The sequence below is a fragment of the Stegostoma tigrinum genome, chromosome 5, assembly GCF_030684315.1.
Source record: "Stegostoma tigrinum isolate sSteTig4 chromosome 5, sSteTig4.hap1, whole genome shotgun sequence".
In the NCBI taxonomy this organism is placed as follows: domain Eukaryota; kingdom Metazoa; phylum Chordata; class Chondrichthyes; order Orectolobiformes; family Stegostomatidae; genus Stegostoma; species Stegostoma tigrinum.
In genome coordinates this window covers 83,504,163-83,517,226 of record NC_081358.1, presented here as the reverse complement: position 1 = coordinate 83,517,226, position 13,064 = coordinate 83,504,163, and the positions used below count along the sequence as shown (strand labels likewise).

At 38.7% G+C, this 13,064-nt stretch overlaps 1 pseudogene; it reads left to right on the top strand.

The window, feature by feature from the left end:
* The first annotated feature begins 7,119 nt into the window (after positions 1-7,119).
* On the top strand, positions 7,120-7,238 carry LOC125452146 (5S ribosomal RNA; annotated as a pseudogene).
* The last annotated feature ends 5,826 nt before the right edge of the window (positions 7,239-13,064 follow it).

The following is a 13,064-nucleotide window of genomic DNA, read 5'->3' as shown; positions in this document are numbered from 1 at the left end:
GGCCAGGTGGATCTCATTGACTATGAGAACCTTAACTGGGTTTGTTAAACTGGGCCAATTAAGTAGCTCAGGCTGACAGATATAAACAGGAGATTCAGAAGATCTCCTTAATCTCGAGACTGGCTTTCAGCTGGCTGGCCAGTGCTCAGGTATTGTGCTCATGTAAATAAAGAGTGGCATGGTGACAAGATACTGGCCTCTGTGAAGTTATTACATAGACACTATCTATGGTCCGTGTCTGTGGCCAGAACTCCTAGGAATCTGTGTATTGCAAAAGGTGCCCGCAGTTTTTCTATCATTGTCACCATATTTGATGAGTGTACCCTATGCACATCCACGTACTTTGAGTGGGTGTCTGCAATGCCTAACGATATTAAACATATGAAAGGATACATACAGTCAATGTGTAACCGGGTTTCAGGAATACCCGGCCATTCCCATTTTTGTCCTTGTTGGCACTCTGGGCACTGCTCCACCAACATAGCTATGACTGCATCCAATCCTGGCCATGAGAGATAATGTCACACTGACATCTTCATTTTGGGAACCCCTGGCTGACCGTAGTGGAGTTCAAACAGTATCGGGCAACAATCTTTGCTCAGGGCAGTCACTCCTGCTCCCCATAATAATATGCCGTCCTCTACTGTGGTCTGGCCTGTCCAGGTCCAGAAAGGTTTCAGTTCTGATTGTGACACCCTTTGGTTTCTTCCATCACTACTAGCCATTTCTGTTTTGCCAGGACCAGATTATTTTTCATCCAAACTCTGATATTGTGAGCTGTGACTGGAAATGTATCCAGAAAATGTAAAACCATTATGGATCCTTTCAGTGGAGGTACCAATGGTGGTGTATTTGCCAGTGGGAAGTGGCTCAATGCATCTGCATTTGTGACTTGGCCTCCCAGATGGTGTTCCTCTATTTATACTCACTTAGTGTTAGAACCCCCCACTGAATTCAGCCTGAAGCTACAGGTGGCACTGCATTGTTCACTTTAAGTTAACCTAGCAGCGGTTTGCAGTCCATTATTATTACAAATTTATGTCCATAAAGTTATTGGTGGAACTTTCTGACTTCAGATATGACTGCCAAACCTATCTTCTCTATCTGGGCTTATTTATACTCTGCATTAATCAAGGTCCTGGATGAATATGCTATTGGACATTCCTCTTCATTGGGCCACCTATGAGCTAATACTACATCCAGTGCCACATGGGGAGGCATTGCACACTAATACCAGCTCTCACTTGGGATCATACTGTGCCACACTTTAGAAGATGATAACTGTTTCTTCACTTACCTGGAAGCCATGGTTTGGCTACACAACCATTTCCAAGGCTAACACGTTTTGAAGGTTTGATGCAAATGTGTCAGGATGGAGGCCAGGTTGTGTATGAACTTTCCATAATAATTCACCAACCCAAGGAAAGAACTAAGCTGTGATACGGACATGGTAGCCACGGCACCTTTGATTGCCCTCACTTGATCTTCTGACAGGTGTAACATGGTCTCATTGACTCTGTAGGTCACTGGAACATACATTTGCATGTCATTAAGATAAATGGAAACCTGGAGTACACCTTGTAAAATGTTCTCATTGTCCACCGAAAAATTGCACAGGCTGATGGCACCCCAAATACAAACCCTTATGGTATTAATTGTAGCATTCTTCTGAGAATCCCCATTTAACCAAATTGCAACACATAGCTCCTGTTTAACTTCGTGAAAGACAGCCCATTGCCAGCTTTATGTATAAATCCTCTGCACGAGGAACTGGGTATTTATCCAGCTGTGAAAAGTGGTTTACTATTTGGTTAAAATCCCCACAAAGGTGAATTGACCCATTGGACTTCACAATCGCTATGATGAGTTTGCCCATTCCACAAACTGAATAATTCCTTAGCTTTCCAGCTTTCTGATTTCTGATTTCTGATTTCTGCCTCTACTTTTGAGCATAAGGCAAATGGCATTTGATGGGCCTTGCAGCATCGTGGAATTGCTTCCTGTTCAATGTGCAAGGTAGCATAGGGTCCTTTGATAGCCTCCCAACCTTCCTAAAACATATCCGGAATTTAACATGGATTTCACTAAGGCAGCCACTTTCTCATTGGAGAATACTGAGCCAATCAAATTGAATCTTTCACAGCCAATTTCACCCATCAAGCTTGGGCCTGAACCTTTTTCTGCAATCCGTAGTAATGAAACCAGCTGTTTCTCATAAGAGACCGGAACTGAAGTACCCTTGATCTATAGGCATTTCCAGGTATAGGTTCTCAACCTGGCCGAAGTATGATGCAAATTGAAGGTTAAAGACTAGTTCCACATTCACTGATGCAGCCACACTGATATCAATCTCCATTAGAACTGGCTGATCATTTAACCAGATCTTTATTCTGATTGGTTCAGATTTGAATGTTGCTAAGCAAGTTAACTGTTCCAAACCAGATGCAGATGGACTTTCCAGGGTGTGCACTCTCCCAGATATCAGCCTATGAATTCTCTTACTCAATTCAGGCCTAGTGTGATGCTTTTGCTGTCTTGAGTGCATGTACTAGCAGCAACTGCAATGGCTTGCTGGACTGGATCGTTATGAGAATGTTAACCGTTTGGCCAAGCTTGGCTATTTTTTGAGGTTTTGCTGTGGCTGACCTAGATTTGTTCTGTTCAGGATATGTCCTAAGTGAGCCTATGCAATGGCCTTCACTCAAGTGGTGTTCTCAACGTCAATTGGATTGCCAAGTGTGTCCATCAGAATACCCTATAACTCACATGCTCCACTTACTTCATTTTCCAATGCTAAAGCCAATTGTGGTGCTTGTTTGAAGGCCACTTGGGCTTCAGCTAGTAGTCACTTTTGTATGTTTACATCATTAATCTCACATATCAAACAGTTTCTCAGCATCTCATTGAGGGTTAAACCAAAGTCACATGCCTCTGCCAGCCATCTTAGCCTAGTCAAAAATCCTGATATGAATACCCCAGTTATCAAATTGCCAAGTAAAAAAAATAGGATCTCAAAATTAGAGGAGCCTCTGTGTCATAATATTCCTTAAACTAAATCTTTCAACTCCTGAAAGGTTTTGGCATTGGTGCCTCAGCGAAAGTTAGATTCCTGATAACTGAAAAAGCTGCGGCTCCAGAAGCTGCCATGAGAAATACGCATTTCTTTCGATCTACCCCAATATCACTTGCCCAGACAAAATAACACATTCATTCCACAGAATGGGCTCAATCTTCAACAGCAGGATCAAACAAGTCAAGCTTCCCAAAGAATGGCATGATGCCAGAAATGCTTACCCCAGCACAAAGACTACTGCAGTGATTAAAGGCAGCTCATAACTAACTTCTTGGCTTCTCTGAGGGATGGATAATAATTGCTGATCCAAACAGCAAAGCCTTTATCCCATGAAGTAATGACAAAACAAATTCTGTAAATGGCCTTATTCAGACCACATCTGGAGTACCTTGTGCAATATTAGTGTTATTGTGATAAATAATTCAGAGATGACTCGATTAACTGATTCCTGCATTCACAGGGTTATCTTGAGAGGAAAGATTAAGCAAGTTGGGCCTATATCCTTCTGGGTTGAGAAGAATTAGATGTGATAGCATTGAAACTGATAAGATTCTGAGGAGAATTGATAGAGTAGATTCTAAGATTATGTTCCCCTTGTCAGGAACTCTAGGCCTAGGGACAGAGTTGAAAAATTAGAGTCTCCCTTCAATACTAAGATGATGAGAAGTTCTTCCTCACAGAGGAATATCAGTCACTGGAATGCTGTTTGGAGACAACAGTGGAGCTTGAGTTTTTAAGTATATTCAAGGCTGTGTTCAAGAGATTTTTGTTGAATAGAAACTCAAAAGGTTATTAGGGACAGATAGGAAAGTAGAAAGATTTACAAGTCAGGGTATTTAATCAGAAGAAAGTTAGAAGAATTTTAAGACTTTGACAAGATCAGGAAAGTGTTGATTCAACAGGAAGGTTTATTAGACTGCAGTGACTGAAGTTTTGTTGAAAAAAAATGTGCAGGGAATTGCATTTTGCATTTAGCCAAGAAATATGGGAAAGCATCCATTTTATCCTGGAAGTAGGAGAGAAATTCCATGTAGGTTGCAGAAGGGAGGAAATCCTTTGTTTTGCCTGTGGAAAGTGGTACAACATTACATTGATTGTTAAAAAAACTGGGAAATCCCAAGCAAGCAATATAGAGTTGCAGAATTTCAAGTTTCTGTTTCAATGTTATACTACAACGTATAAACCTTTATTAGACAAAGAAAAACATTGCTACACCTAAGCTTGAAGAGACCTTGGAAATGAGATTTCAAATAGCATTAAGATACTGCAAAATTAAAAGCTTTAAAATCAGCAGAATACAAGCAACCGTAAGATTATAAATTAAAACATCTTTACAGTGCTCAGTCTAAATAACTACAAATTAGGAAAAATAGTAAGAAAATTAACACTACCTCAAAAATTTTAGGTGGCATAGGCTGGCAAAACAGAAACAGAATTCTTAAGAAAACAATTCTTAATTTGCAGAATTAATTCAAATTAAAGATTAAATCTTATGCTGAACAAATAATTACACATTGTATTGAAAAGGGCCTACAAATGACAACACTATCAATTGTCAAGAAATGAAGAAAGCACAATCACTTTTGGCGAAGTTCTAATAGTTTGATACTTTGACAGTTTGAAGTTTGATAGTTGCTTTAATCTAAGAATGAAATAAATCCTTTAATAGGCAAGGCTTAACTGAAGAGTTCAATATTCAACTTGCTACTGAATAATGAAAAACCACAACTAAGGAGTTTTGAAATCAAGATTCTTAACAAACAAAATTCTTGTTGGCATTAGTAACGATTCTTTGTCATGTTTAGTCTAGTCCAAGGAAGGTATGATTTGGAAAAAAGCTATTCATATTATGCCTGAAGCTGAAACTAGGAAGAATCACAGACGAGAGGAGAAAGACATCCTCAATACAAGACAGCATCAAAACCTATTTTCTCTATAAGATACAAATGCTCTTCAGATCCAACTGGAAAGCCAAAAGCACATAATGAGTCAGTGGTGTAGGAACACAGAATCATAGAATCCCAATCCCCCTAACCTTGCATTTCCCAAGGCTAATCCACCTAGCAAAAACGTCCTTGGACACAATGGGCAATTTAGCTATAGAACATCAAAGCCTCACTGGTGCAAGTAGTATCCAGGACTGACAGAAAGATGCTGCATGCTTGAAACTATAAGACACTTTCAGAAGTTATGAGAAGTGGGACACAGTTTCATGCAGCCAAAAGCAAAATGCTTATTCATATGAAAATGATAATTTGAGTACTTCCTCCAAAAGAAAAATTACCAAAGATATTCCAAGAGGAAATTAATGATTCAACTGACCTTGACAGAATTTGTTTGAGTCAATGAACATCTCATTAATTTTAAGCTTAACACGGAGATGACTTGATAAAACACCATGGCTCAGAAATGCATTTAGAACAGTCAATGGAACAGAATCCAGAAAGTCCACAAACATTCTGGATAGGATTTTAAGGTCCCAAAGGTAAGTTTACAACTGGGGGCTGTAAAGTTTTGCAGGTCTGGCAGCACCAAGCCCAGAGCCTACAAGGCAGTCCTCTTGTACACTTCAAAGACATGAACTATATCCAGGAGGTACCTCCAATACTCTGTAAAGTCTACAGTGATTCTTCTGCAAAATCCTGCTATTCCAGTACAGAATAAGCAATCTAATATCACTGTTGTATTTCTGGCCAACATTCCCAGCATTGAGACGCGGCTTGCAAAATAACTCTATACATTCCAAGCTTCTTCATGGCAAGCAATTACAAGCAGAACAAAGGAAATACTTCAAGAAAGTCTCAAATCCACACTGTTGAAATGTAATATCCTTGTCAAATCAGAAGAATCTCTTGCATAAGACTGTTTAGAGCTGAATTAAAAACACTTGCAAAGGTGCCATTAGTTTCTGTGACATTGCCAGGGACAGGCCAAAAGCAAGCAATGGAAAGACCATGCAAAAACCCAGATGTCACAACCATCTCTTCACCAGCCACTTCTTCAAATATAACCTGTCCCACATATGGCAAGGTCTGCGGATCCAACATTGATCTGTTTTCCCAGCAACTTTTTCAATGGCAGGTTGGGGAAATTCTGCCCATTCTCTCCAAGGTGAAATATTGTAATTAAAAAATATATAAAATATATAAATACCGCTGATTTTTAGAGAAATAAAGCACATACAGTTTATTTCTAAAGTTGGTTACAAATGATATTTTTGGAGGTATACAATGATTATATGAATGATTGTGTATCAAATTATTCCACTAAGCCTGTTTGTTTCATTGTGACAAAACAAAACAAAACAAAACTAGTGGGTCTGAAGATTTTAAAAAATCTCATGTTAACAAGCTGTACTTTTTTGCATGGTAGCAATTAGGTATAAGAAGCACCAGTCATTTTTGTTAAGACTATTGGGAGACGTAGATGATATATCTCTCCCCTTTAAGATTCAGGGCTATTTTCCCAATTTCCCCATCCAAGATTTTGTGACTTTTTCAGATTGGGTAACGCTTAATGCAGTTTCCAACATTAATCTCTTCAGAACCATTATGTTATACAATATCTCCCCACAAGCATGTTCTTTCCCACATTGTTAACATTTGTACATATCTGTATATCATTGCAGAGGCAACTATCCCATCACCCCGAAGTCTTTGGCTTTACAAATTGAGATAGTAGGTTTCAAAAGTCTTCCAGAATGTGTTATCTTCAGACTTGAAAGGCTAATAGATCTTTGAGGGCTGTTGGCCTTGATTCTGATCTTGACTTTGTGTGATTTGTTATGTCTCTCCATTGGAGGAAGTTTTTTCATCCTAATGTCTTTCACTGAGGACATATTCCTGCTAACCGGGCTGATTGGTAGAACACTTTATCTGGACGATTCTTTATGTTCTCGGTATCTTTTACGGTGTACCATCTCTGCTTAATTGGGTAATTGCATCATGACGTTAACTTAACATGCGGGGAATTAGCTCAAATGGTGGAGTGCTCGCTTAGCATGAGAGAGGTTGTGGTATCAATGCCCACATTCTCCAATTTGGTTTGCCTACGGCCATACTAATCTGAAAATGCCCGATCTTGTCTGATCTCAGAAGCTAACCAGACTCAGGCCTGGTTAGCACTTGGATGGGAGGCTGCCTGGGAATACCAGGTGCAGTAGGCTTAGCAAGCAGAGTGGTGTAGAGGGAGTGTGCTAGGCCCATAATCCAGAAGTTCATGAGTGAAAACCAACTTCTTAATAGGGCGCCATGGTGGGCCAGTAGTTAGCACTGCTGCCTCACAGAGCCAGGGACCAAGGTTCAATTCCAGCCTCAGGTGACCGACTGTGTGGAGTTTGTACATTCTCACCGTGTCTGTGTGGGTTTCTTCTGGGTGCTCCAGTTTCCTCCCACAGTCCAAAAATGTGCAGCATAGGTGGATTGCCATGCTAAATTGCCCATAGTGTCCAAGGATGTTTAGATTAGGTGAGTTAGACATGGGAAGTACAGGGGTAGGGGAATGGGTCTGAGTGGGATGCACTTCGGATGGGCGGTGTGGACTCGTTGGGTCAAATGGCTTGTTTCCAAACTGCAGGGATGGTATGATGGCTCTATGAATATCTGAGGGACATTTAAACTCATGAAAGAAGGAAAGTTTTTTTTTCCCCTCGGTATTCTGGCATTTTAAGCGTGTGGTTTCTTATTTTCATTTTACGGAAACAAACTTCCATTCTCAATATGTCGGTAGATCTTTAACAAACTCTTTTTTTCAACTTGTTGATTAGATTGCATGTCTTCATGCACCCTCCATGGTTATTGTACTATTGCACCAGCTATTTTCCCATTCTCAGATCAGGGCACTAATGGATTAGTCTTTACTTAGCAATAAATCTATGACTGGTAATGATAATAAAAGCAAAGTACTGCCTATGCCAGAAATCTAAAATTAAAATTGAAAGTGCTAAAGAATCTCAGAAAGTCTGTGGAGAGAGAAACAGTTAACATTTTAAGCTCAATGATTCTTCTTGTTTGATTTGAGTTATTAACACTGTTTCTTCCTCCTCAGATGCTGCCAGGTCTGCAAGTTTCTCCAATACTTTCTATTTCTCTTACTGGATGTAATTGTTCTGCTTTGGAAGATGGAAAATTTAAATGTTCTCCTTGAAAGTGTGTTTCATTATTTGATATGAAATTCAGTTTGGCTATAATAATTTGTTCTGCAGGTGGCATTGTTATTTGAATGAGCCCAAGTGGGTCATACTGCTCATTCCTGTTGTCAGTATTTGCTTCTACTACAAAGTTTGCTGATTCCTTTCATCTGAATATTCTTAAGTGAGGGTAAACATGGAAAATATTTTCACTATTCCTGTATAGATGTAGATTTCCTTCCTGCTGACAGTATGGAACAATTCTCTTGTGCGAACGTAGATAAACTCAGTAGACTCTTTTTTTTTTTCTTTTTGGGTTCTGCCTGAGTCAATGAAACCCAATGAAATCTTCTGTCAGTTGCACCTTTACTGAATTGACAACAACAGTTCATCCTCTGGCTGACTTTTCTTTCATAGTCTTGGCATGACTTGGTTTCTCCTAAACTGTCTGCTGACTCTTGGAACTAGTTGAACATTTCCTGCTACCTCAAAGATAATGAAGTAAAGTTAAGCAATCAGGCTTAAAAGTGAGACACGTTGATTGTGAATTATACACAGGCTCTCAACTCTCAACGCTCTTTGTACTGCAGCATTACTCATAGAAAAGCTTTACTCTGAAATGCTTTCCAACCTGGGCTATGTAATGTCATCTCTGTAGACCGCAAACGTTGTGACTTTAGCAATGACAGTCTGATAAAACAGTGATATCCTCACCTACATCAAGCTTAAAATTAATTAATTGAATTGCTTTGATAACCAATTTCCCCAGGGAATGTATTAAGTGTTTGTTTTAAAAATATATTGCTTATTGTTCGAGCACATTAACATTTTTATTTAAGACCTTTTGTGGCTCTAAAACTATGTCCTATTTATTGAAATGACCTATAGTTCTCAGACTTAGCATTCCTTTTTCAGAGCTGGGCACTGTTTCTGCCTGCATGACTTTTTTTTGTTCCACAGTGCTAGGGTTGATTCACTGTCTGCGGTTTGGTCTGGTTTTGGTGCTGTCATGTCATGTGTGTCTTTAGATTTCTTTTTCCCTGACAAAGCAAATAGGTTCTGTTGCCCTCTTGCAATATTTCATTTCTCAGAATTTGTCTTTGATTCAGCTTCCAGCACAAACTGACTAGCTTTCTCTGAAGTCAAATCTTCCTTGGGCTGCTACAAACCTGACAAAAGAGTCATCAATAATTTCAACAAAAATATCTGTCACTTATCAGTTCAGATTTCAAAGTCCATAGTTACAGTTTTCCACAAATCTATGGAGAACATAAGTGAAAGAGACCATAAGCTGGAAGTTGAAACCTTTTGATAAACCATGCCCATTCAAAAAGTTTATTTGTCCTCAGATTAAAGTAATTACCAAAAGATGCCAGAACATCCTTAAAAGTATCGGAGGCTTCAAATTATAACATTAGCTGTAAGTACCGTTGAATACAAGAGTGCATTTAATTGTTCAGTTTTAAATTTAGCATTTAGTTTTTCTTATTTCTGTTATTCTGTATCTTAACAACTATTTTTCGCAAGATGTTCATTGCTGTGGTCCTTTTGACACATCTCTAACATTAAATGCTTGAGGCAGTATTACGTCTCTTGTCATTTCTTTTTAATGTGCTTATTTGTTCTTCATGATGTAAAGTTTTCTTTTGTAATGTCAATATTGTTTGCAAACATCTGACCTTTAAGCTTTTAATTTCCAGTTATGTCATTGTCTAGTTTTTTTACAAGAACATTTCTATACGATTTTAAACTCAATAGTATAGCAAGGCTGTATGCTTGACATTATTTACAAGTGTTTAAACTATTAGAACAATGCTGTAGCATTTTCTTCTAATAAGTTCAAATTCTATTAAATAGAACATTGTATCTTTATATTGCTTTCTGAATTTGTTTCCTGCATTTTCCAATGAAATGGTGGATTCTCACCTTCTGCAAACAAAATCAAGATTTTAGTGAGTTCTGTAGTCCAGATGGTGTATTCCCAATTCACAGGAAAAACTGATGTTGTCCCACCGTTTATAATCTAAAACATATGGGTCCCTTGTCCTCTATTTTCTAAATAAACCCTCTGTGACTACAGCCTTGAAAAATATTTCCACAAAATCCATGTCCGGTCAGGTTTCTTCCAGTGTCATCATAGCCTTAAGATTCTTTTATCTCCCTCTGTGAGACTCTGTCTTCTAAGTCTTACAAAATTGCCCTATTCTCCAAACAATGTTCGCTAGGTTAAATTAATTTAGTGGCCCTTGACTTTGCTCATGGAGCGCACTCATGTTAATGGCAGCACTCGCTGTGAATGTTAAGTGCTCACTTTTATTTCCATCTTTTTCAGCCTGTTCATTTGTGCAGTTATTTTCAAAGGCTTGTTCCCCTTTTCTACAAATATTGTTTACCTTTTCTCAGACCATGAGCAACAGTTACTCTCCAGTCAAATCTGTAATTGGAACAGCCCTACAGACTCTATAATTGTCAAGCGTGATTAGATTTTTAAAAAACTCTCTAACCACCCCAAACTATCCTTTCGGTGCCTCTTACCAGTTCTGAGGTGAAGGCTCTCACCTGGAGCACTGTCTGTGCTCTGTGTCCCTTTCAAGATTTCTATGGCCTGCTTCTCTGCTCAACGGTCTGCAACTGCTAACTGTGTATTCTTAAAGTGGCACTGTTCCTAAATTGGTAAAATCAGTTGTCTTCTGGCTTCCTTTTATCCTGGTTGAAATGCAACTTATTTCACTGTTGTTACTTTGAGATATTTAAGTAATGATCCCACCAGTCATTGTCATGTCAAATGTTTGCTCAGCCAACTACTGGCAATTTGTATTCAGAGTGCAAAGGTTAAGGGCCTGCTCAGCTAATAGCAGCAGAGAGTGAACTACCAGTGATTCCTAACAAGAGACACTTGTCTTAAGATGTAGTTTATTATGTGATAGCAATCGATACAAGTTACATTGGCTAGTTCAACAGTCTCAGCAGGTATCAGGAGTCAATGACAGGATCTAAGTTGGACTTTTCAATTCTCTGCAAGATGGTGTGATAGAATCAGATTAAGTGGAGCTAAATGCAGTCTCCAACCTCAATCCTCTCAGAAGTTTTAACTTATAAAACTGTCTCCTCAGTCATTGCCTGACATGCCCATTATTTTCAGCATTTTCTGTTCTTATTTCATGTTTCCAGTTTGTGCAGGATAATACATTTATTAAAATATCCTTAACTGCTAGATGCATTTATAAATAAGACCACATCAATGTCTATTTCAACGTAAATACAATCTTAAGTTGCATATATGTTTTATATTTCCACTAGAACTGGAAATTAACCATCGCTGACCATAAAATTGGTCTTCATAGCAGCATATCACAGGTGTGGCACACAGTCTTTCATTCTGCTGGTCACTAATTTCTGGCGAAAGTATCCATAAATCTTTGGTCTCTTGATATCACAGGTCACCAAATCTGAATGAATTCAGAGTGACTAAAAGGCATCTTGCTATGAAACAGGTGATGGATAACATTAAGGGCTGGGAATGATAAAGGAACAGCTGATAACATCATAGCAGAGAGCCGAAAGCATTGTCGGTTTATTGTGAAGACCAATTTCTACAGAACACAACTGCCGATAATTTTGTCAGATGATGCACGCATAATGTAATTTTTAAAAACCTATTCAGGGGATATGGGCATTGCTGCTTAGGTCAGCATTTATTATCCATATTTAATTGCCCTTTAGAAAGTTATGGTGAGCTGCCTTCTTGAATCATTTTCCTTTCCAAGGATTATTATTTAAGTTACATTTTTATCAATTGTTTCTTTCCCACTATTTACAACAACAAGATTTTGAATAGAGGTATATACTATTCTGTACCTTATGTAGTCAATAATCAAGAATAAATGATCAAAACAGTGGTGAGACTTCTGGTCAACCTTGCTAACAAAAGATTTTATTATAAAGGAAATGCTTTCAATTTTCATTATGCTCTTGCAAATTTGAATTATTGCAAATAACATTAAACAGACAACATTATTCAAAACTGAAACTAATTCACCAAAAGATCCCCCCATTTAACAAAGTAAACATAGTTTATCTACAATAAGGTGTGGGCCAAGCAGCATCAGAGGAGCAGGAAGGCTGACTTTTCCGGCCTGAACCCTTCTTCAGAAAAGGGTCTATGTCTGAAACATCAGCCTTCCTGCTCCTCTGTTGCTGCTTGGCCTGCTGTGTTCATCCAGCTTGTTATCACAGATTCTCCATCACCTGCAATTCCTAATACCTCCGAAATAGTTTACCCACAACATGGGCAAAAAGCAGCACCTTTTACAGTAGAAAGGGAGGTATATAAATTTGTCAACTGTTGTATAGAATCTTGTTGAAAGAATTTTTTTTCCAATGGGATTTTACCCAGGAAATGAACTATATTCTGAAGATTGTGATTTCCTTCTACTCAGAATTCTAACTATGTAAGCCATGGGAGAGAATGCCGTCCCATTTGTGAGCTAGGGCAGAAGGCGTGGTTGTCATAAGCAGCAGGAATATTGGCTTTATCAGGTGACAGGTGATCTGCTTAAACTCGTATGTGATGGGAAAATGAAGAAAAACTAAACAGCTGCTGATATTGGAGTGCTGCCTCTCGAGGCAAGAGGAACGACAGATTGACGTATTAAGGCAGGATTGGTACCTGCATCATCATGTATTCTCCAGTGGCAATGAAGAATCAGCAAGGTCTCGGCAGCTTTCAGCATGCCATCTGACAGATGCTAAAAGAACAAAATGATGCTGTCTGGATGCAACAAGCAAATCCAGTTATTTATAGACAGTACTACAGTGTTCAGCATGGCTGGCTACAAACTTGACTGGAAATTTTTATTGGCT